General features: G+C 46.6%; 1 pseudogene; it reads right to left on the reverse strand.

Annotated features, from left to right (window-relative positions):
- Positions 1-7,221: 7,221 nt before the first annotated feature.
- Positions 7,222-18,562, reverse strand: LOC147709288 (proton-coupled zinc antiporter SLC30A1 pseudogene; annotated as a pseudogene).
- Between the last annotated feature and the right edge of the window lie 6,569 nt (positions 18,563-25,131).

Below are 25,131 nucleotides of genomic sequence, written 5' to 3' on the forward strand. Positions count from 1 at the left end.
ACACTACAACCCTTCCTCATGGCACACATTAACGTTATCACCTGGAACATAAGAGGGATTCATACCCCCTCGCGTAGATATTCTATATAGGCTTATCTACAGCGTAGATCCACTGGGATTGCCTTACTGCAGGAAACACATTTGACAAGCCTTGAAGCTGCTTGGTTGTGTACAGTACTAACTTCTCCCTGGTAAGGGGCGCATTGATATGGGTGAAGGCGGGGTCCCTTGGGAGGAGGAGGTGACACTGAGGGTCGGTATGTGTTCCTTAGGGGTAAACTTAATGGGCAGCCCCTCTTACTTGGGTCAATCTACGCCCCCAATGTTGAGCAGAGCACCTTTCTTTGCGGTCTATTCAAGGTATTATCTCACTGGAGCGACATCCCATGGCTTTTGGGTGGAGATTTCAATTCAGTCCTTGATGTTTCGCTGGACCGTTCTTTCCCATCCCTTACACGTACAGCAGCATCGACTAATTCAAAGCCATATACAATTGGCTCAGATACTGGTACCTGTCCGATGTATGGTGCTCACGCAATCCAGGCACCCGTATATATTCCTTCTACTCGCCCGTCCACATCCTGCATGTGCGGCTGGACCGCATACCGGCCTCCTCTGCGTTGCTTCCCTTAATCCAGGGTACTGAATATTTCAGTCGCACACACTCTGATCATAACCCCCAGCTCATGATGATTAGCTGGGATAGGAGACCCCTTCCAATCCCAATCTGGTGTATAGAACTGGCTGCGCTTGAGGATCAAGCCTTTCGCAGCTCCCTGGGAACGGCACTGCTAGACTATTTGGAACGCAACATCGTCTCCACAAGTTTTCTGTCACTAAAGTGGGATGCTTTTAAGGTCCCGACTAGGGGACACTACTTAGGCCTAACATGGAACATTTACAAACAGCTAGACACTTCACTGGGTGCTCTTGAACAAAAACTCCTTTGTTACGAATTCATTTTGGTCAAACACCCTGAGACTAAAGCACAGTTAGACGCATTGCAGGCTGACCGGATTGAACTCTTGGACAGATTGTGCTGTCACAATTTCTTATCTCATTCAGCACACACGCACACCACGTCTGACAGGGCAGGTAAACTACTTGCTTATCTAATTTGACAGGAGCATCCTCAACGTCTAATTTACACCATACGGGATGATTCAGGACATATGCGATGCAAGCAACTTGACATCCACGCAGCCATGGCTTGTCACTATTCTACTCTGTACACATCCAGTACACATGGGAACTCCCAGGAGTTATGCGCCTTTTTAGACTCAATAAAATTACCCACGTTATCACTAGACCAGCACCTGGCGTTGGACTCTCCTATATCAGTTGATGATGTGCGGGAGCACGATCAGCACCTGCGTTGGGGAACGCGCCTGGTCTTGACAGGCTCCCCGCAGAGTTTTTTAGACATATGCTGATACACTTATCCCTCATCTGCACGCCCTTTATAGGTCTGCGGTAGACAATTCCGTACTTCCGCCTTCCTTATGTACAGCCAGTGTAGTCTGCTTATTGAAACCAGGCACGGATCACGCGGCCCTGGGTTCCTATAGGCCCTTAGCGATTTTAAAAACAGATTATAAAATTCGGGAAAATATTCTAGCTAATCGTCTTGCGTCCTTCATCCTGACCCTGGTCCATCCAGACCAGAATGAATTTGTCCCTGCCCGCAACACCTACCTCAATCTCCGGCACTATTTCAGAGTGGCGGAGTATGCCCCGCTGCAATAGCCTTGCTCACGTTGTTTGGTTTTAGACCTTGAGAGAGACTTTGACTCTTTTGAGTGGGATTATCTTTTTACAGCTTTACCCAGATTTGGCATTGGGGCCTTCTTTATGGGTATGGTCAGACTACTTTACAAGCACCAAACTATTTCTGTATAAACTGGTCCTTACATGTCTGAACCCATAGCGGTGGGTCGTGGGATGCTACAGGGCTGCCCCTAATACCACCTTCTTTTCTCCTTAGCAGTTGAACCGCTAGCTGAATATGTCCATACCCGAGTTGATGTGGGAATTCCCCTGGGATGACACGCACACAATCTCTATATATGCAGATGACATTCTGATGTATGTGAGAGATCTCCACTCCATCCGCCCCTCGCTGGCTCTGGTGCTGTCATTGTTGCCAATGTATCTGGACTGCATGCCAACACATCGAAGTCCTCCCTTCTCCGTGACCACCCCAGACCCGGGATACTCTCTGAGTGGGGTCCTGGTGCCATGATGCGCCAACACCTTCTGCAATTTAGGTATCCCCATTTACCAGAACAAAACCGAACTTTTTGATGGCAACATCAACAGATCACAGCTGCTACCCATCCTGAAATGACATTTTGGTGGACTCTGCCGCTGTCCATTACTGGCAGAGTCTCCCTTACTAAAATGGTGATACTTTCTCAGCTTCTCTATTACTTCACGAAGATACCTCTCTACATTTTCCCCACCTTCTTCAACAAATTTGAAAAAACTGTTAGAGATTTCATTTGGGGCACATCTAGACACCGAGTTTCCATTAAAAAGCTATACATGCCCGCAGGGAAGGGCGGATTCGCCATTCCTAATTTTGAACATTATTTTTTGGCCACTCAGGTACAATGGATTGCCAGGTGGCTAGCATCCTGTCATCCCTCGGACACGGCCACTCTAAGCCCACCCAGGTCACACCTCACCCTCTTACATCTGTTCCATCCTTGTGTTAAGCCCATAGGCTCCCTATTACTCTTGGTGGCATATAAATGCTATCGTAGAAGCCTATTTATCACCCGCTCCACAAAACCGTACACCTCCTCTATTCCTCTCTTTGGGACACCCAGGGGCCAAAGATTCATGACACCAGGGATCTCTTCAGGGACGGTACCCTCGTTCCATACACTGAGCTTCTCTCGGAAGAGAACCTCCATTCGGGTTATTTTTAACTGCACTGCTCTCTCATTGCACCTCTCTCAACCCGATGGGATAACCTGTTCATAGAGTCTCACGTGCATTACACCTAATGGGCGAAGGGGGTCACCTGACTCGGTGGATCTCTGCCTCTCTCCGTCAGCATGCTACAGTCTCACTAGACTCCTTAAGACTTCATTGTGAGAGGGACTTGGGGCATCCCTTCTCTGATCCAGAATGGATAGCTGCCCTGTAGAGCCCCACTCAAATACCTCGCAAACAGCGCTTCCGCCAAATTCAATTCTTTATTTTGCAATAAGCATACCTTACCCCAGCCAAAGTTAACGAGTACTTTCACTGCACAAACTCTACTTGTCCCAGATATCACTTGGCTGAGACCGACATACTACACATGTTGTGGCACTGTCCCGCTCTCAATGGGTACTGGATTGAGGTGGCTGCCACCCTTGCTCGCTGCACTGACAGCGACATCCCTTTCCAGTTAGAGGTCTATCTCCTGCATCTATTCAGCAGGGCCAAGAAATATAGTGTCACTTTCTGCTTCTTGGACTTGGGCATGGCAACCGCTAAACATCTAATTACTAAAAGGTGGAGGTCCCCAGTGACTCCCCCACACAGTAGTGTGGCGTTGCTCTTTGCTGAACTGGGTGAAAGCAGAGAGTGTTGCCTTACGTAGGGAAGTCTTGCTGGGCCCTCACAAATTCCCCCAGGCCGACAGCTAGGAGGCTATTCTAGCTGATCTGCAGAAGGTAGGCACAGTCCCTGTAGATTCTTCCATGGGGCAAGGGAATCAGACTGTTGTAGCGTCATAATTAGGAATAATCCTCCACCCCCACATAAACTGCGGTATATCTAGGGTAGATCTCTCTCTTAGCTAGTCAGCAAGCCAGCTAATATACACATGCGCACACTACACCGATGCGGAGGGGTACTAGATGGTGTGGGACACAGCAACATGTCACTAACAGTTACTTCCATCCCCCTCTTTTTACTTACTTTGTCCACATTTTGTTGAGCCCTACCCTCCCTCCTTTGTCATGATATTCTTGGATTGTATGCATTTTCACAGACCTCATGGTGGCACTAAAGACACAATTGATATCAGCATGTGGCCCTCAAGTGTATGTGTGCTGTGTTTCTCATTTTATAGCACAATGCATGCCCAAGCGATTTCAAGTCGCCCCACCTTTCTGGGGTCGCTCGTGTGGTTATATCATGCATGCAAATGTGGTTTTGCTTCTGTTGTCTATTTTGGAAAACCAATAAACAGATTGACGGAAAAAAAGTTTAGAAAGTATTCTGGCACTGTCCAGGGTGTGCTTCCCTTTCTTTTGCCATGCTTAGAGTCTGTTGACACAGGTGCATTTTTCCATAGTGCTTCTCTTGAGACTACTACTAAAGGAAAGACCCATTGATGGGTCTTCTGGATTCTTCTATGATATTGGCTACAATGAAAGCATTTCTTGCAGTTCATCCTCGACTGCCATTTGCAGGTGAAACGGGTTGTTTTCCTCTTACATTGGGCTGTGGGTTTTATAGCTTTGTTGCTGTGCAGTCGTACTTCGAAGTCTTTCACTTTTCCTAATCTCGTAAATAGCTTGAAATATTGTCTCATTTCTTGCGGGTCATCGTCCATTTCATACAAGATGGCAATTCATTTTAGATGTGTTGACTGAGGGCTCAGGAGGCGATCTGCAGGTGCTGCACTGTCCATGGCGCTAAATATCTCTTCAACTGAGTGGTCTTTTTATGTCAGTGGTTTTGCATTTCCCCATAGAATTTACAGATTTCCTTGCCATCCAAGTTCAGATTCTTCCATCTGCCTTGTGTTGTTTGGGTCTGGGTTTCATGCGCCAGAGTTCTGCTGTGCATATTTACTTTAACTGTTAGTCACTGGTCAGCACAAACTGTGTTAAGTGATTTCACATCAAAAGGGCCAGTCACTGGTTTCTTGTTGCTGGGGGGCTGTTCGTCTGGCACCGTGAACAGGACAGGTAATCCTCGCTGTCATCTGAATATGCGGATGATGAGCTGGTGTAAGGTTCTTTTATGTTGCTCTGGATCTCATTGAACTACTGCTTTTGTCTTTTACTGTGCACACATGATATTGAGGTTGGTCATCTCTTGATTTCCGAATTTCGAGTTCTTTCGCTCCTTTGCACTTCTTCTCCTATTAATTTTCTCTGTGGCGTTTCCAGCCCACCTGCCCAGTGGGTTGGCACTTGTCTAAATTAGGATAATCTTGGCATCATCTGGAGAATCCCCTTATTTGTCCTAATGTATTTATCGTTTTTACCACTGTTCTTGTTGAGATCCTTTGACCACGAGCTCATTCAGTCGGATGAGTGTTGTTTCCTTTTTATTTGGTTTTGGAGCCAGAGTGCTTCTTCTCGCTTCTCCAACTTTCTCAACTTAACCTCTTTTTTATGCACCGGCCTCGTCATGAACCTTGTGTCACGTGTTTACTTTTTTTTCTAAAATGGCTCTCTTCCCTTGTAGACGATGCAAAGGGACTCAAACTGATATACCTCTATAATGTTCAGCCCTGTATGATGTTCAGGCAGATGGGTGCTTCATCAGAAAATATGTTGAATTCGGTATTAGACCCAGCAGGAAAGGCGTATGAGGAAGTTGCCTATTGTTTCGTCCTTCTACGCGATACCAGGTTGATGGTTTATCACTCAGTCAATATTTCTTTTTGTTAGAATTTTCACACAATGCATCTTGGGCACCTTGCTATAGGCATCTTTGAGTTTCAGGCAGTTACTTGATTACCCTGTGAATGTCTTTGCAGGCTATTTCAGTTTTGATAGCATTGGTCTTCCTCATCTGAGGCTTCAATGAAATCTTAAAAGGAGTCCATACATTCAACTCATTTGGGGCCCATGGCGTTGCCGTGAGTTCTTCTGGGTTAATCTGGGGATCATAAGTAAGATATCAGGCCTTTCGTTAGTGTTGTTTTGGTGGACATTTTTAGTTGTGTCTTCTGGTTTGTGTGTATTTGAGTATGCATTATAGGTTCTTCAAATGTGCGTATGTGGGTGTGTGTTTTGACATCTGTTTGCGCTCTTGCATTGACGTTTGCATTCGCAATTTTGGTATTTATTTGTGCACTCATTTTGACCAATATTTGCACATGCTCTGCTATTAAGTCTTATTCGTATACACCTATTGAGGGTCAGTTGTAGTTGTGTTATTTTCCTTTTCATTTATTTAGTAACTAATTTGTTTATTCATTTTGCTTGTGTGGTTTCTTCTTTAAAATTGCCCTGTTTGCCTCTCTCTGCTGCCACACATCCTCTTTTGACCTGACATTAAGGTTGTGGCTCTATATTCTTTACACTGAAGGCGCCTGATTTCAAGATGGCCGCCTCAAGCGCTTAACATTTTGTGCTGTAAAAACTCAAGTGCTGGCCGTCTCTCTGTTATGTACCCTTCCAAAATTATTACATTGTTTCAGCGCTGAAAGATAGAGCAGTCTCTTTTATTTTGTTTCGCTAGGTGCTTGCCAGGGTTTTGTTTCTGTAGTATAGGTCAGTGGCGAGAGGCTTACTGTGGCTGCCCTTCTGTGCTTCTATGAGGGCCTGCTGCTTGGCGACCACTGGGCTTTTTTATGTGCAGATTTTTGTGTTCTTTGATTTGCCAAGTTAGCAAGTCTGTTACTCAGGTTTATGGGGCGTTTAGATTATTTCTGAGGGGCCTGCCAAGAGCTGAGCCCTGCAGTGCGTAGCTTACCTTTTGCAGCTGTTTCCTATTGGTCATTTCAATCTGGTGCTATCTGCTTTCACGCATATGAGTTGTGGTCTTTGTCATCAGTTGCCATGTCTGGCTATGACACGCCAAGGAAGACTCATCCACGTCAGCCGGTATTTCTAGAGTCTTTCTTCTTTCTTTTGCTGCACAGAGTACCTGTATACATGATTCCTAAGCCACAGCTTTAAAAAAAGAGATTCCAATTCCCACACCCATCAGATTTAGACACCTGTGCTGGCCTTTCCTCATTTCCACACTTGGGCGTTTTCTATCGCCAGTTGTGGTGTCCCATTACAGGCTAACCTGCTAACTTGTTCGGTGGTCAGCATCTGGCCCGTCCCTCTTGTATCGCCATTACAAGGTTGTTTGTGTAGCCTGGGCTGCAGCCCTGCACCTGTACTGGCAACCACATATACATGAAATGAAAAGTCATAATGCTCCGAAGAGCATTGTATCTGTATTTAAAATGGCAAGTATAGCATAAAAAGTCACCTTAAATTCCTTGGAAAGAATGGACTTAATTAATCATGAAGTTCACAGATGTTTCATTTATTTCCCCAATTCAATGTATTTATCTGCGTTGTTGATTATGACTGGTTCCAGGTCCTCCATTATTTTTCCCTCCTCAGAACTTTTGGCAGATTCACCATTGCTTTCTGAGTCAGAAAGAGCAGCTGGCTCAGCGGGTCTCTCCTTCACTCCTTCGCAGCACAGCTTGTGCAAACACTGAGGGCTACAAGGAAGTTCACATGATGACATTTCTAATTCCTTTCCCACGGTTGGGAATTCTGGTTGAACGGTAGTAGCATGGATTCCTTCATTGTGAAATAAGACTTTTATGCGCTTGGCAACATCCATGTACATACACGGCTCAATGCATTTAATATGAGCTGTTGCAATGATCCTGCTCCCAGCAAGTTGCCAAACATGCAGCTCGTGAACAGCTTCAACTCCTTCAATGCCTGCTAGTTTTTGCCTTAAAGAGTGAATATCAATATGATTTGGAACAGTTTGTAGAAGGATGAGTGCAGACTCCTTGACTATTGGAAATGCTGTGAACAGGAGTATAAAAACTCTCATCAAGGACAGGGATGGATCGATATAAATCAACCAACAGGGACCGGTTTCATGACAAGGTGTACCATTCCAGCCATTCCCTAGCAGGGATGTGAGAGTGTGGTTTACGCATGAATGCCCTTGATCTACGAAGCGGCTACTCGCACAGGGGTTGATGCATAGCACTTCACCAGGACACCGTTTCCAAAGAAAGTAAAAAACGGTGGCATTGACGATCAGAATCACCGATCCCAAAGTATCACCTAAGACATGTAGGAAAAGTCCACGAATGTTAAGTTGAGTGTCGACATCATCCAGTTCTTCTGAACTACCCTCGTAAACAAGGCTTCCTCTTAGACTAAGGTCAGGACAGTTCTTTGGGTCATCTGTAAAAAATTGTAACATATATGTTTATCTTTTAATAAATAGAATGAAGTACAATTTCTTCGTAGATAGTACATTTATGTACTCAACTCATAATTTAACACAGCTTTCTTGACATAGTCAAACAACGAGGATTTTGCAATTTACTTTTATCAGTCTTTGTTAAAACATTATTGTGGTAGCACCTCACAAATTCCCTGGTCAAGCTAAAAGATGTATTGAGGTTCTTTCAAATTATCTGCTTAGATGATTGGTACTTCCAGACTCCCTATCAATGGAGAGCCCCAACAAGAATGATGCTGTCATTCCAGAATTTAATGTCAGCCCATAATCAATCTGTTAGATCTGGTATCCTTGGTGTGGCCCCCCTGTCTTTTTGCGTCTGCCTCCTATATTTTTGATTGTATGCTGGACTTAGGTTCTGATGGCTTTTTAACTCTGGACACTTTATCACTGCTGCTCAATGCTATAGTTCAAGTGCTCACTATGTAAGTAGTGACTATACTTGATTATTCATGATTTCCACATTTGATTTACTGGTAAGTCCCTAGTAAAGTGCACTGAGTGTGCCCCAGGCCTGGAAATCAAATACGACTAGTTCAGCGTAATCTGATCCGAGGGTTCACGTCAAGAGAGGAGGAGGGAACTGTTTCTGTTCACATACAACCAACTGGTAATTTGTTGACCCCTCGAGAAAATGACACAGCCTTACTGAACCGTTTTTCCCCGTTAGTCAACCTGGAGGATAACGATTGACTAAGTGTTCCAGCCCCACAGCTGAATGGTGATCCTATGGTCCCAATTGATGTAATCACAATCAAATTTATAAGCTGGAATGTGGCAGGCACTAGACAAAAGATAAGTGACGATATCTGGGTAGATTTTATTACCCAATGCCACATTATTGGCCTTGAGGAAACGTGGGACTTTCTTTCTGGATGGTTTCATGAGCTTTGTCGTTCCAGCAATGCCTGGACTAGGGGGTAGACCAAAAGGAGGTTTAACTCCCCTTATTTCATTAAAATTGAAAGGCTCTTTTAAAATGTTGGATTCAGGTTCAAATAATATTTTAATTGTTGAATGGGTTATTCCTAATCGATCTAATATTTTATTAATTAACTTTTACAATGCCAGTGAGAGCGCGATACCCAATCAACATTTAGGCTCCCTGGACTGTTTATTAGCAGATTATAAGTAAAAAACGAACACTTTATCTGATATCATTATTATGGGTGATTTTAATATTCACCCATGTAGATGGGATTGTGTTCTAGACAATTACCAAGGGTTCCTAGGTACCAAGGTCCCTCACTTTGAACACAGTAGGCAAGGCGATGCCTTGGAGGACCTCCTAGCCTCTAGTAATCTTTTTGAAGTAGGTATAGGTGAAGATGAAGAGAGGGTCCCATATTAATAGGTAAAGTCCCTGGAACAGTGATTGACTATATTTTTTTGTCCCCTGGTCTGATATCTACGGTCATATCTTATAAGGTAGTACCCTCTGTGTTCAGTGACCACAACTCAGTCACTTTGGAACTGGCTATGGGGGAAGTCATGGACCCAGGAGCTAGGCAACATGTAGAGTTGAGGGATATCACTACAAAGGATCAGGGCAGAAGGTTAAAATGGCATAGGCTGGTCTCGGAAGCCTTTTGTGAGAACCTCTTCACTAAGGCTGGTGTAAATTTGACCTCATGTTAGATAGTACCGCCCCCAGTGAGGCTTATGTTTCTATATGCGCCCAGATTGCTGATGATCTTAAGGATAAACGCAATGTAAGGCCTCTGCGTATTCACAGATGGTTTGCCAATAGTTGCACCAAAGCCTATGGTGCCCTACTTCTAGCCCTAAAGCAGAGGCCTAGAGACAGGGATACTGTCCGTAGGCTTAGGAAACTATATAAATTGGCTATTGATACGCGGAAGCAAGAGATTAAAGAGGAGGCGTGGAGTAACCTTCTGTTAACGGATGTTCTGCGGGATAGTAGCAAGTTTTGGGCAAACATTAACTACCCTTTTTTCTCGGGGCAGGAGAATCCCATTCTGGTCTGTGTCATCTCTGAAAACACTGGCTCAGACTTTTAGTGGGATTTATGGCTACGAGGGCCAGGGACAAGGTGAAATTCAGAAGGTGTTTAACCAGTCATCATCTCCCTTACAATTTGCAGTGGAGGAGGTACCAGGGGCAATAAAAAAATGTCCAAAAACAAAGCCCCGGGACCGGATGGGGTCCCAGCGGATTTTGTCTAGTATCTATCCTAATTTCTGGGCAAAGATCCTCACCAATGTTTATGATGCTTCTAGTGAAAAGGGGTTTCCGGCATCCTGGGCCACCTCTGTTATAATACCAGTGTTTAAAAAGAGGGACTGGAGAGACCCCTCTTGATATAGACCCATCTCTCTGATAGACTATGCTGTTAAAATCCTGGGCAGAGTTATCTTACGTAAATTGAGAGATTGGCTGGATGACAGAGGGGTTCTCTCCAACCTTCAATATGGCTTCAGGGAGAAGAGAAGCACCGTGGATCAATGTCTTAGCTTGCACCTCTTGATAAATAAATACACTTTGGCTAAAGAGGGGTCCCTTTATATGGGGTTTATGGACCTCTCTTCTGCCTTTGACCTCGTCAACTGGGAAAAACTCTGGTCGATGTTGCTGGATCTAGGTATCGACACACCATTGGTAAATTTCTTAGCTGTCCTTCATCAGGGGAGAAGAGAAGCACCGTGGATCAATGTCTTAGCTTGCACCTCTTGATAAATAAATACACTTTGGCTAAAGAGGGGTCCCTTTATATGGGGTTTATGGACCTCGTTAACTGGGAAAAACTCTGGTCGATGTTGCTGGATCTAGGTATCGACACACCATTGGTAAATTTCTTAGCTGTCCTTCATCAGGGGATTTTAGCTTCAGTCAGGGTCACACAGGATTGTAGAGGCACTACTCATTTTAATTTAGTGCGAGGAGTTAGGCAGGGCTGTATTCTGGCCCCCCTCCTTTTTACCTTATATATTAAAGCATTGAAGAAATCATTGTTGGGGGCTTCTTTGGATGTACCGCGAGCAGCAGATACGGTAATCCCGGTACTTCTGGACGCGGATGACGCTGTTTTAATGTCCCGTACTGGCCTTGGGCTCCAGAGGTTGTTGGATCGCTTCGGGGATTTGATGGTCTCGCTAGATTTGAAGGTTAATAGTAAAAAATCACACGTAATGGTGGCTAGCAAACGCCACAGGAGCATTAAGCCTCGCCCCTTTTTCTGTAATGCAGCTGAGGTTACTAAAGTCCCTGTGGTCACCTATTTGGGGGTACTTTTTGATGAGAAGGGCACCTGGGGACCCCAGCAGAATACAAAAAGTAATTCTGTAGCAAGGTCCACTGCAGCTTTGATGGGGTTTGCTAAGCGGCTGGGGGCAAGGCCAATGGAGGCGCTTTTAAAAGTCTATAAAGCTAAGTGCCTCGCCATAGCTACTTATGGTGCCTCGGTCTGGTGTTATACATCACATGAAAAGATCCAAGTGGCTGAAAATAAATTCTTGAGATTTCTTTTGGCTGTACCTCAATCTACCCCTACTTATTCGTTGCATACGGAATTGGGCCTGGGCTACGTTACTGATCAGCTGAAAGTTGCCCCGCTGATATGCTGGTTAAAGACTTGGTTGAATCAAGACATCTCTTTGAACCATCACATTTTAAGTGATTGTCTTTCCCTGGATAGGGTTAGTAGGGTGCCCTGGTTAATGTATAATAAGGCTATGTTTTCTAAACTTGGGCGCCCTGTGCTTTATACTTCACTGGACTCTATTATCAGGGAAGACATCTGCTGGACTAAGAAAAATGTTCTTAATATGTTGACAATGGAGCGGGAGGAGTTAGAGTTACTTAAACCATCTATTAAAGCTAATTATGTTTTGCTAACCTCACCTTCCCTCAAACCATACCTAACAATTGTCACTAAACCTTTTCATCGCCAGCTTTTAATTAGATATCGGTTCAACCTAGTTCATTTTTCCCTTGGCATTTTCCCTAAATGGTGTAAACCTGAAAATAGCGATCCTTGTAGCTGTAATAACTTTTCCAGACCAGATACAAAGCATTTTATAATGTTCTGTGATTTCTATGCGGAGATGCGTAAAAAGTATTTATTGCCAATTCTTAGAGAGGCAGGCTTCATACAAGTTATGCCTGCTCTTACATTTCTACAGATACTAAGCAGTACTTGCGTTATACTTTCTGTTGCTAGCTTTCTGGTGGCTGCTGTATGAATCAATAGCAAAAAATTAACTGCATAGAAGTACCCTGGCTGATCTTAATTTGATGTTTTTTTGTCTTTTTTTTACTGTTTTTAAATCTCCTAACGCATAATGTTTTTATTATCATCGATTGACGGATTTTATATATTAACTAGTATGTTTTTATATTGTCTTTTATGATTTTAATTCATCAATTAAAGTGTTTGACTGAATGACTGAAATACGACTAGAGGGCCTGAAGCACTCATTGTGCCACCCACATACATTGCCCTGCAACCATGTCTCAGACTTGCCACTGCAGTGTCTGTGTGGATAGTTTTAAACTGCCATGTGGACTTGGCAAGGGCGCCCGAGATAAAAATTAGGGTGTGCATTCTCTCACTGAGTGAATGTTATAAGTGTTTCTGTCCAATTCGAGTTTGCGCCCCATTAAACAATTGTTTAAATTAAATTGTGAAAAGAAATGATAATATATTCTTACAAGTTAGGCATAGCTAGCTATTAATGTCAAGGACATTTTTTGATCATATGACTACCTGACAACGCTTCCTAATTACACTGTATTCTGTTTAACCTTTGTTAATGTATGCATTTTATGTTACAGCTTTTAATGGTTTGTTTTTCAACAACACTAGCACATTGATAATGTTTTTGGAATTCATGTGAGGTTACATTAGTATTTCTTTTGTTTCGGTAATGGGAAGTGGGATGATTTATAGGTCACAAAGTATAAATTGGTTTTAGGTGCAATAATTTGGGGAGAGGAAGATCTTGCACACGAATGATGGTGGCAGAGTAATGTGTTCGGTTTAGTTGGTTGTCGGAAGAACTCGTCTGCTTATATGTGCAAAGTAAGTCGTTTTTATTTGTCTGAGTAACATGTTAATTTAATTGCAGTTGAATAATGGATAGCATAATTTTGGAATGTTTTTTAGCAGCAACACATTATCATTTTTACTGTGTTTTTACAATGAGCGGTAAACATGATTTCAGAACGCTGATCGTAATGGGTTGTTTTCCTTAAATGTTTCAGTTACCCCTGAAGAAGAGATCATTCTCGAAATTGCTTGGGTCAAGTCGTTAAGATCAAGACATATTCTGTCACATATTAGGAATATACCATAGAGGATTGTAATATTGTGGAAACATTTGAACGTGAATAAAGCATGGATGATTTGAATATTTAAGTCTCAACTAGTCTAAATCAAAAAAATGGATTCAAATAAGTCAATTAAAAATTGACAAGACTGGTTACAAATATGAGGACTGTGTTTAAACTTAAATATGGACTCACAAGGGCAGACTGGCCCAACAGATACAGGTGTGCACCCTGTATCTGTCATACTACCAGGTTTACTAGTATTTAGTTAAGTGCACCCACTTTCCAGGCACAAACCATCCCTCTAACCACACGTAAGGCATCCCTAAGGTAGGCCCAAGGTAGCCCCACAGGCAGGGTGCAGTGTATGTGAAAGGTAGGTCATGTACTGATGTGTTTTACATGTCCTGATAGTGAAATACTGCCAATTTGTTTTTTTCACTATTGCATGGACTATCTCTCCCATAGGGTATCATTGGAGCTGCCTCGTAACAGCTTACAAGTGTAACTTTCAATTGGGAAGAGATAGCGATTTGGAGTTTGGGCTACCTGAACTCACAATTGAAAAATATATCTTTCTGTTAAGCTGCTTTTTCAATGGTGTGTTTGAAAATGCAACTTTTAGAAAGTGGGCATTTTAAAAAAAATCTTTCTATTAAATAATAAAACAAAATTACATAAAATAACTCTCAGGTAAACGTCAGCAATGCAAATGCACAGGTTACAATACCATACAGAATAAAACATTCCACAGTTGATAGTTAGGGTCTATAGGATTCTTGCAGGCCTGACGCAGGTGGATTACAAATGTCACCTCGGTGACTATTCCACGCTCCCCAAATCTTATTCCATTTCCGTGGGCACCCCTGGGACACATATACTGACTTTTCCCTAAACATACACTAATCAAGGTCTTCCGCCCACTTGGTGACCCGGGGCGGCTGGCTAGCTTCCCAGAGTTGTGCTATATTGCGTTTAGCCACCATGTACATCAAAGTAACCCACTGTTTTTGGTAGACACTCAAATCAGATGGTTCCCACACGTTCAAACGACATCTCCGAGCCTCTGGCTTCACCTCCACTCCCAACACTTCCCCCAACTCAACATGTATTCCGGCCCAGTATTTCTGTACCATGTCACAATACCACATCAGGGTGCCTTCCTCTCCACACTCCCACCTACAGGCACCACTCTCAGCTCGCCCCATTCGTACCAGGCACGGCCCTGTGATGTAAGATCTATGCAGGATCTTCAGCTGCACCAATCGGAGCCGCATCTGAATAGCAACTACCTTGGGAGAGGCCACTGCCTAAGTCCAGTCCTCATCGTCCAACTCTAGCCCATCTGCACACCACAGAGCTCGAATCTTCAGCAGTGGGTCTTCGGAATGATTTACCAGTTTACGATAGATCAACGATATTGTCTTCTCCGGGATATTCCCGTCTAGTACCCGGTCCTCCAGAGGGGACGCCTCCGGGAGAACCGCACCCCTTGGGACAAGTGTAGTTAGGGCATGCCTCACCTGTAGATAGTGGAAATATTCGTTTTGATGCAAGTTATATTGTTTTACCAGGGACTCAAACGTGTGAACAGCTCCTTTCCCCCAGACATCCTTAATCCTAGAAATGCCAATGAGGTCCCACTTATCGAAGCTCTTGGTCTTCCACATACAACCCAACTTCTTAGAATTGAACAGAGGGGTGGCCAATGTAAGTCTACCCTCCCATCCTAAACATTTATTAGCCGCATGCCACACCCGTATCACATGGGCAGTTGGACCAGTCAGGGGGAACTTGCCAGGTCTTGAGTATAAAGCTCTGTCAATCATCCCTCCGGGGGATTGACCCCGGTCCATAGCTTAACCCAGTCCCCTGGAATCTCATAGACTATATTGTTTACTGCAGCCAACTGAGAGGCCCAGTAGTACTTACGAATATCCGGAAGACCAATCCCACCATTGTACCAAGGGTGGGTCAACTTGCTGAAAGCTATACGCACACTACCACCCCAGAGGAGCTGCGTTTAGAGGAGCCTCTATCTCCTTGAAATAAGCTACCGGCACCAGGTCCATCGAGCTCTGTAATACATACAAGAACCAAGGAAGTGCCATCATCTTGAACAAAACGGCCCTCCCGAGCAAAGAAAGAGGAAGGGACCACCAGCGCTCCACGTCCGCCCTACACCTACTCAACGGAGTAGCCAGGTTATTCTCATAGCGCAACCTCGGATCGAGCATGATATAAATACCCAGATACCGAAACCCAGTCATTTCAATCCACACAGGGCACGACCGAGGGACCACCGGAGGCTCCCCGACCACTACAAAAATCACTGACTTGGCCCAATTAATGACCAAGCCGGAATATCTGCTAAAGATAGCCAATACATCCCGAAAAGCCCCAAAGTACTCCTTAGGTCTGGTAAGGTAGAGCAACACATCGTTGCCCCAGCTTACTTTTATCTCTGCCGGTGTCCTTTTGCTTGTCCGAGTCAGACTCGGGGGCAGCCTCACCTCGGGGGTCGGGAGGCCGGCATGCGACGCTCTTCCACAGCGGCCGGATATAGAGCGGGACGTCCTCCGGCGGCGATGGCGGGTCGCGTCACAGCTCCTCACTATCTCCTCACCAGTGCGGGCGCGGTTCCTCCCTCTGCGCAGGTTCGCCTTCACCGCTGACGCTGAGGACGGCTCCGGAAGCTCTTCCTTCGCCCTGCCTTTGCTGACGTTGGTCTGTCTTCTATTCCGACCGCTCCGCAGAACAGCTGCGACCCAGGGTCACCAATGCCGCCTCAGAGAACTCCACGCAGATTAGACGACTTTCCTCCCAGCAGTTGCCACGGTCTTCGCTGTTCTCTTCTCACGGTGAGTGTGCTTTGCAAACGCTGCGTTTGCGATTTCTGCTCACTTTACCTCTTCACTGAAGTGCCGGGTCCACGGGGTAATCAAAGAAAATAGTAGCGAGAGTGTCCCCGGGGTGTATGAACCCCCGCTAAGGTCTAGGAACACTGTTGGAATCTCCGGTGCCTTTGAGGTGAAAGTCTAGGTTCCAGGTGCATAGATGGTTTCCAGACTCAGTGGGGTTTGGTCGGATCCAAGGGGGTCACATCCGAATAGGACACAGCCAGCCACAGGTCAATTGCGCCCCTACTGGTGCAAACCTCTCCTCTGGTATTCGCCTCTCTCCACACTGGTCAATGCTACCTCTCTGGTCACAGGCTTACACAAAATGGCCACCCCTGTCTTGGCCTTATATAGGCTGACCTAGAGCTCTCAGAACCAGCCAGGAGGTTCCAGAACCTTCTCCATACAACCCAATGGGTCAGCACTGCTAAGATGTCCGTTATGTCAGTTGGTGGACTCCATTTTAGATTCCTTAGAGATGTGACTAAATTTTCAGGAGGATGACGAGGCCTCAAGGTAAAGGCGAAACCTCTTACCCAAGGAACACCTAGCCCCCCAGTCAATGCAGACAACCAAAAGTCCGGGTGGACATAAAAAGAAGATAATAACACTCAGAGGCCGAAGGGGACCAAATAAATCATAATTGTGAGGGGACCCTCAAAAGCAGACAGGTCTAACAGTCGGCATATAAAGAAATCTTGTCTTCCCAGTCGGAAGTCCACCGCAGGCCCCGGATCGACCTCTCCCATCGTACCCACGCAGCCAACGGCTCCATAGCGAGCGCAAAAAGGAGAGGGGACAGAGGGCATCCCTGTCTAGTTCCCCTTCCCAACTGAAAATCATGAGATTTGCAGTTGTTAACAATCACCCTAGCCAGGGGCTTAGTGTACAGTAAGCGCACCCAACTAATGAATTCACTTCCAAAGCCCAGCTTTTCAAACACCGCAAACAAATACCGCCACTCCACCCGATCAAATGCCATTGAAGCATCCAAGGAGACCAACACCGTCGGTTCAAGTATTTTCGAGGCCACCCCAAGGACCCCCTATAACAGACGCAGATTCAGCGCTGTATTGCGACGGGGCATAAAGCCAGGCTGGTAGAAAGTGGCCATTTTATTGCGTTACCATTCTGTGCCCCTGCCTTCCTGTGGAATCTGCATCTGGTTTAGACTGACAGTTGGGCTTTTTGTGCATTGAGTCTAGAGTCACACAAAGGTACCTGAGGTGTAACCAGCATATCATGATGGCCCATCAGCAGGCTGATGGGTCTTCCTGAGCTAGAGTGGTGGGAGGAGTTGTCCCTGACACCTGAATAGGGCTGTGCCTGTCCTCTCACAATGGTGTCTCCACCCCGTGCAGTGTGTGTGGAGCCAGGACAGGGCAAGGCAGGATATGTGCACTGCAAAGACTATCCTTTGAATTTGCGAACTTCAAATGCAGAAACATTTAAGTACTGGAGCTGTGAAAACCCCCCCCCCCCTTTTTTTTAGAATATTTCTGGACTGAGAACTCCGCCAGGAAAAAAAGCTGAAGAGCTGTCAGGAGGGTTAATGTGTTGGCCTGCAGTTGCTGCTTCTGTCTTGGGCAGTGAAAGGACTGGACTTTGCTGTTTTGAGCCTGCTTTCCAAGTTTCTCAAAGGAGGGCTTGCCTCCTGTTGGAAGTCTCAGGGTCATCAAAGACTTCATCTACAATACCTGGACTCCATTGCTGGGAGTCCTGAACCTGCCAAGGGGTGCCACATCCAGTTCTGAGCCATAGGAGGGTTTTAATGTGCTACAGCAAACAATGATGGACAGAATGCTGACAATGCAAACATTCTCCGTAGTGGGCAAAAGAACAATGGATTTAACCCAGATCTTTTGACTGCGGAAGAATGTTTGCATTATCAGCATTCTGTCCATCATTTGTTTGCTGTAACTTCAATAAAAGCATTCCCGATGCCGTCACCGATGGCGTAGTCACTGCACCATTACCTCCTGCACCATAGCCGTGGTCACCGCCCTCGACGACACCTGTGCACTGGATTTACTGATGACAATGCCATTGACTCCGCCATCGTCAACAGACACCGCTGCCTGCACCGAAGCCACAGATACTGCATTGTGACGACCACGAACCACCACCTGCAGTGACACAGCATCCCGGGTCTCCCGGCGACAGCTCTTCCACCGATGCCACATCGCTGCCTTCACCATGGCTGTAGACACTGACTTTGACAACATTGCAGCTTTAGCCTCACCAAAGACGACACCTTGCGCGTCACTGACTCCACTGCCTGAAACCACCGCTCTTGATGACACCGTAACCACTGCCGCCTATAGCACTCCTGACTCAATCACACGGAGTTCGACCTGCAACGCCTGTGTCTCACCAACTCCTGCAGCTACTTGCGGCACCCACACAAGTGACGCATCACTGCCGCACTTCACCTCAAGGTCTTCGAGGCCTCTTCAGTTTCCAAGCTATTGTTTGCGGGTCCTTCCCATGGCTGTAGACGGCCCTCGCCTCCATCAAATTTAGACTGAACTGTATTTTTGCTTTATTCTTAAGAAATTCATATCCTCAGTTGTTTAAGTTACATTTTTATTGTTTTAGTCTTGTTTATTTATCTAAACTGGGGTGAAGTCCTTTTGTGGTGTTTTCACTGTGTTTGCACAAATGCCTTACACATTGCCTCTGTAGTTTAGCCTGGCTGCTCTGTGCCTAGCTACTAAAGGGTGAGCGCAGGTAAACTTAGGTGTGAACTCATCCTGCTTAGAGGGATGGTTCCTGCTTGTGCAGATTGCATACCGACTGACTACCAGAAACCCCATTTCTAACACAATCAATCAATGTGGATTTATAAAGAGCAGATAATCACCGGATAGTGTAACCAGGTGCTTGCAGGTCCCGTAGGCTTATTCGAACAGCCAGGTCTTGAGGGTCATTTGGAATTCCGGAAGTGAGGTGATGGTCCCGAGGTGTGTGGGGAGGCTGTTCCAGGTGTCTGTTGCGATGTCGGAGAAGGAGTGTACTCCACTTCTGCTTCAGTAGTTGCGGAGAGTATGGGCAAGTGAAAGGGAGGCAGAGCGTAGTCTTCTCAATGGTTGTTGGAAGTTCAGGCAGTGGTTAATGTATGTGGGTCCTTGGGATTGTAGAGCCTTGTGTGCGTAGGTCGGCAGCGTCAATTGGTATCTCTTCTGTACAGGGAGCTTGCATGAGGTGGGTTAGTTGGGAAAGGCTGTGGATGAGTTGGACTGCTGAATTCTGTATGGTCTGAAGTCTGTGTAAGAGGTGTACAGCTATTCCTACATAGATGGTGTTGTCGTAGTCCAGTCAGCTGGTGATGAGGGCCTGTGTCACGGTGCGTCTCTTATGTAGGGGTTAACGACTTGAAGATCTTATGTAGCATGCACAGAGTGAGGAAGCAGGCAGAGGAGATGGCGTTCATGTGTGATTTCATGGTGAATCTCTTGTCAATGATGATTCTGAAATTTCTGGCGTGGTCAGAAGGAATGAATGCGGGTCCTAGGTCTGCTAGCCACCAGAAGTCGTTCCATGTATTTCTGCTGTTGCCACAAAAACAGTACTTGTGTCTTGCCTCTGTTCAGCTGCAGGCTGTTGTACCGCATCCAGTTGGTGACTTTTGTCATGCATCTGTGGAAGCTGGTTCTGGTGGGGTCGTTGGTGAGTGAGAAGATGAGTTGGGTGTCGTCTGTGTAGGAAATTATGTTGAGACCGTGGGATCTGACCATGTTGGCCAGCAGGGTCATACATGCATTGAAGTGCGTGGGGCTTAGGGATAACCTCGGAGGAACACTGCAGGTGATATCCTTGGGTTCAGAGGTGAAAGGTGGATCTTCTGGATTCTTCCAGTGAAGAAGGAGGTGAACCATCTGAGCACGTCCCTTTGGATAACGATGTGATGGGAGTAGGTTGATCAGCGTGTGGTGGGATACAGTGTCGAAAGTTCATGAGAAGTCAATGAGGATCAAAGCTGCTGCTTCTCCTCAGTCAAGGAGGGTGTAGATGTCATTGATGGCTGCGATCAAGGTGGTTTGGGTGCTGTGACTGCTGCGGAAGCCAGAATGGAAGGCGTTGAGTAGCTGATCTGCTCCAAGTGTGTCATGAGTTGATTGTTAATGATCTTTTCCAGTACCTTCACTGGGAATAGGAGCAGGGAGATTGGCCAGTAGTTTTTTAGTTCACTGGAGTCGGAGGAGGGTTTTTTACGTAGTGGTCTGACATTGGCGTGTTTCCAAGCATCGGGCAATGTTGCGGTGGTGATAGGGGTGTTGAGTATGGTGGGGAGAGAAGTGAACGAGGTTGTCGCACAGCTCCTGTGATGGTATGAGGTTGTTTTCGCTGGCGGTTGGGGAATTACTTACTGACTTTGAAAAGTTCCTTTGTGTTATTGGCGATGGTTTTGATGTGTGCTTGCATTCCAGGGCCATTCCTTGGATCCCGGCGTGGTGGAGGCGGCTTGTTAGGGTGCGGTGGCAGACTGTGTCGAATGCGGCCGATAGGTCGAGGAGGATGAGGGCAGCAGTTTCCCCGTTATCGAGCAGGGCCCTGATGTCGTCGGTGGCTGCGATGAGGGCGGTCTCGGTGCTGTGGTTAGATCAGAATCCGGACTGCGAAGGGGCGAGGGATCCGTTAGCCTCGAGGAAGGAGGTTAGCTGTTTTTTTATGGTCTTCTCGATGACTTTAGCGGGGAACGGGAGGAGCGAGATGGGGCGCAAGTTCTTGAGGTCCATGGGGTCTGCTGTGGGTTTCTTCAGGAGGGCGCTGATCTCCACATGCTTCCAGCTTTCTGGAAAGGTGGCGGATGCGAAGGTGTTGTTAATGATGTTCCGGAGTTAGGGTGCGATGATGGTGTCGGCTTTGTTGAAGATGTGGTGTAGACAGGGGTCGGCAGGGGAGCCGGAGTGAATGGCGTTCATCACGAGGGTGGTGTCTTCAGTGCTGACAGGGGTCCAGGTGTGGGGGATGGTGGTCGGGGATACTGGAGACTGCAGAACAACAGGCAGTGAGCATTCTCGCAAGTGGTGAACAGGCCCACCTGAGGAGTTCCCCACTACCGAAAGACGTGACAAACTACCTCCGGATGGAGCCTCCACTCGTAGTCGGCTGAGAACTGCCGACTGAGACTGTCTGCACAAACGCTCAGAACTCCGGCCAGAGGATTTGCCATCAGACAAATCTGATGGTCTGAACCCAGGACCAGAGACACAGAGCATCTCTGCAGAGACACTGTGACCCTACTCCTCCCTGTTTGTTGACATACCACATCGCGGTGGTGTTGTCCGTCAGGACTTGAACTGACCGACCGTGAAGGGAAGGGAGGAAGGCCTTGAGAGCCAAACGTATCGCCCGCAATTCCAGAAGGTTAATGTGAAGCAACCTTTCCTCTAGAGACCAAAGACCCTTGACCTCCAGATCCCTCAGATGAGCACCCTACCCTAGAGTGGATGCATCCGTTATCACTGTGGCCACAGCTGGAGGCAGATGAAAGGGCTTCCCTTGAGACAGGTTGCCTTCCACTCCCCACCAAATCAAATCCGCTGCAGTTTCTCTGGAGATCCTCACAGAATCCCTGAGATCTCCGTTGTGTTGATACCACTGCCTGCGGAGGCACCACTGGAGTGCCCTCATGTGCCAGCGTGCACTGTTGACCAACAGAATGCTGGAAGCCATCAGACCGAGCAGGCGAAGGACCTTCAGGACTGGAACAACTGCTCCATTGAAAAATAAAGGAACCAACTCCTGTATGTCGCAAATCCTTTGAGGAGGAGGGAATGCACAACACACAGTTGTATCCAGTACCACACCTATGAACAGGTTACGCTGGGAGGGCACCAGGTGAGATTTGGGTACATTTATCAAAAAACCCAACGTGTGTAACAACTGAGTTGTCTCTTGCAAATGATGGAGCACTATCTCTGGAGACTCTGCTTTGATCAGCCAGTCGTCCAGATAAGGGAATACCGGAATCCTTGACCTTCTGAGATGTGCAGCCACCACAGCCATCACCTTGGTGAAGACTCGAGGCGCAGTGGTAAGACCAAACAGAAGGACCGCAAACTGGTAGTGTTGCGAGCCCACCGTAAAATGGAGATACTTCCTGTACGACTTCAGGATTGGGATGTGAAAATACGCATCCTGCAAGTCGATTGACACCATCCAGTCCTCTTCCAGCAGCGCCTGAAGAACCTGTGCAAGGGTGAGCATCTTGAACTTCTCCTGCTTCAGGTAAAGGTTCAAGATCCTGAGATCTAGGATTGGACAAAGTCTGCCATCCTTCTTGGGATCAGGAAATACCGGGAGTAGCACCCCTGACCCCTTTCCTGCTCTGAACCTCCTCTATTGCACCCTTTCTGAACAGTACCTGTACCTCTTCCTGAAGGAGCAACAGGTGGTCCTCGGAACAAAAACCCTGGCAAGGAGGGTAATTGGGAGGGAATTCCCGAAAGGGAAGAGCATACCCATTCTCTACGAGATTGAGAACCCAAAGATCTGATGTAACCGATTACTATTCCCGTAGAAAATAAGTAAGCCAACCCCCTACAGGACCCACATGATCTGGAATGGCAGCTCTAGGGCTGCTTTGCTGTTGTAGGTGGGGAGTGGGTATTAGAGGAGGAAGTGGAGGAGGAGAAGGCTTGAGGTCCACGAGGACAACCCCTTTGTCTACCCCTGTAGGACTTGTACAAAGGATTTTGTTGCTGCTGCTGGTTCTGCTTATAGGTACGAAAAGTAGACCTTCCGAAACCCTTGTACTTCTTGGTGAAAGAGCCTCTAGTCTGCAGACCTAGAGATCTTGCTGTCGCTCTGCTATCTTTAAACCTTTGTAAGGCAGCATCAGCTTTCTTTCAGAAAAGGCCTGTGCCATCAAAAGGCAAATCCATCAGAGCAGCCTGGACATCAGCTGAAAACTCGGAAGTCTTTAACCAAGCAGCTCTTCTAGTGGCAATTGAAGACCCCATGATCCTAGCCACTGAATCTGCCGTGTCCATACCACTTTGTATGACCTGACGAGCTGCAGCCTGCGTGTCAGATATCACTTCACTAAAGTTCTTCCTATCCTCCTCAGGAAGCTTAGATGATAGCTGCTTCACTATGTCCATCAAAGCATGAACATATCTGCCTAGCAGACAGGCAGCATTTGTGGATTTAAGGGCCATACTACTTGACGAAAACACCTTTTTCGCATTTTGATCTTGCCTTTTAGAGTCTTTATCTCCAGGAACCTGGGGAAAAGCACCAGCCGATTACTTTGAACAAGCAGCTTGGACCACCAAACTCTCTGGCAGAGGATGAATAGACAAGAATTCAGGATCTCCAGGTGCCACCCTATAGCGCCTAGCAACTGATTTTGACATTGCAGGAGAAGTAAGAGGCCTCTTCCAGACTTCCAAAATAGGTTCAGTAAGTGCCTCAGTAAATGGTAGAGTTGGCTCAACCACAGAGGACTGAGAATGGAGAATCTCCGTAAGGATGTTAGACTTGTACTCCACAGATGGTAAAGTCAAATTTAAGAGTTCAGCAGCTTTCTTAATTACCACATGGTAAGGAGCCACATCCTTTGAAGGTCCATCAGACACAGCAGGTAACTCCCATTCGGGAGAAAGGTCCAAACCACTTGCATCCTGCAACTCTTCGAAGTAATCCTCCTGATCCTGAATTTCACCTTCTTCAACCTCAGGTTCCTCATAATTTCTCTCCTCCATAAGGCGCTGCGCTCTACGCCTCGATCACTCCATCCGAACCAACGTCGTCGGATCCGGGGCCGACGTCGAACGAGGAGCTGGAGCCACCTTAGAATGAGAAGCTGGAACTGGCGTCGAACCACGATCTTGATCCGGAGGTCGCTCCGGCGCGGGCGACGCCGTGTACGGAGTCGATGACCTCGGTGGAGCCGAGCTATGCCACTGTGGAATCGGCGCCGGCATAAATGGCAAGAAAGGCACCGGAGCATAAGCTTGAGGCATGCCCAGATTAAAAGACAAAGGACCCATGGGACCAGCCGGTGCACCAGAGGGGTACATTGCCCTCGCATATACGCCATACATGGCGTTTAAAAAATACGAAGGGTCCTGACCTGGACCAGGAAACTGAGGGTACAAACCCACCGGTTGCTCCTGAGGAGGCTGTACCGGATTAGACTCCTCTTGTTTCTCGGGTTGGTGATCCAGAGTCGCCGAAACCTGAGGAGCTTCAACTTCCTCTTCTTCATGCACCGAAGACTGGTACCGATCCGGAGACGGATTCGATTCCGGAATCGGAGTTGGCTCCCAAGACTGTAAAGGCGAGGCCTCACCTTCAGGCTTATGAGCTGGAGAGGGAGATATCATGCCCTTATGATGTCTTCGAGATGATGACTTCTTTTTCGAGTCCGACTCTCTCCCGGAAGGGTGTCTCGAACTGTGCTTCTTCCTCTTATGTTTCTTCTTCGAGGAACCCGAAGCATTCCCCGAAGCCGACTTCGAAGCCGACTCCAATCGAGACAGAGACCTCGACTTCGTCTTTGACTTCGACCTCGATCGTCTTGATCTTGACCTCGAAGTCCTCTTGACATCCTTACCCTTAATTTTGGCAAGGAGTTTTGCCTCCCATTCTCGAAGAGCTTTGGATTCATCTTCGAACAGGAACGACAACCCTTGACATCGTGATCCGAGCCTAGCCACCACAAACAGTCACCAGATCGGTAATGGACATCATCCTGGCACACGAAGTCACATGGCTTAAATCCCATCTTCTTCGATGACATCTTCGGCGGAAGACA

Source organism: Lissotriton vulgaris, chromosome 6, assembly GCF_964263255.1.
Source record: "Lissotriton vulgaris chromosome 6, aLisVul1.2, whole genome shotgun sequence".
NCBI lineage: Eukaryota > Metazoa > Chordata > Amphibia > Caudata > Salamandridae > Lissotriton > Lissotriton vulgaris.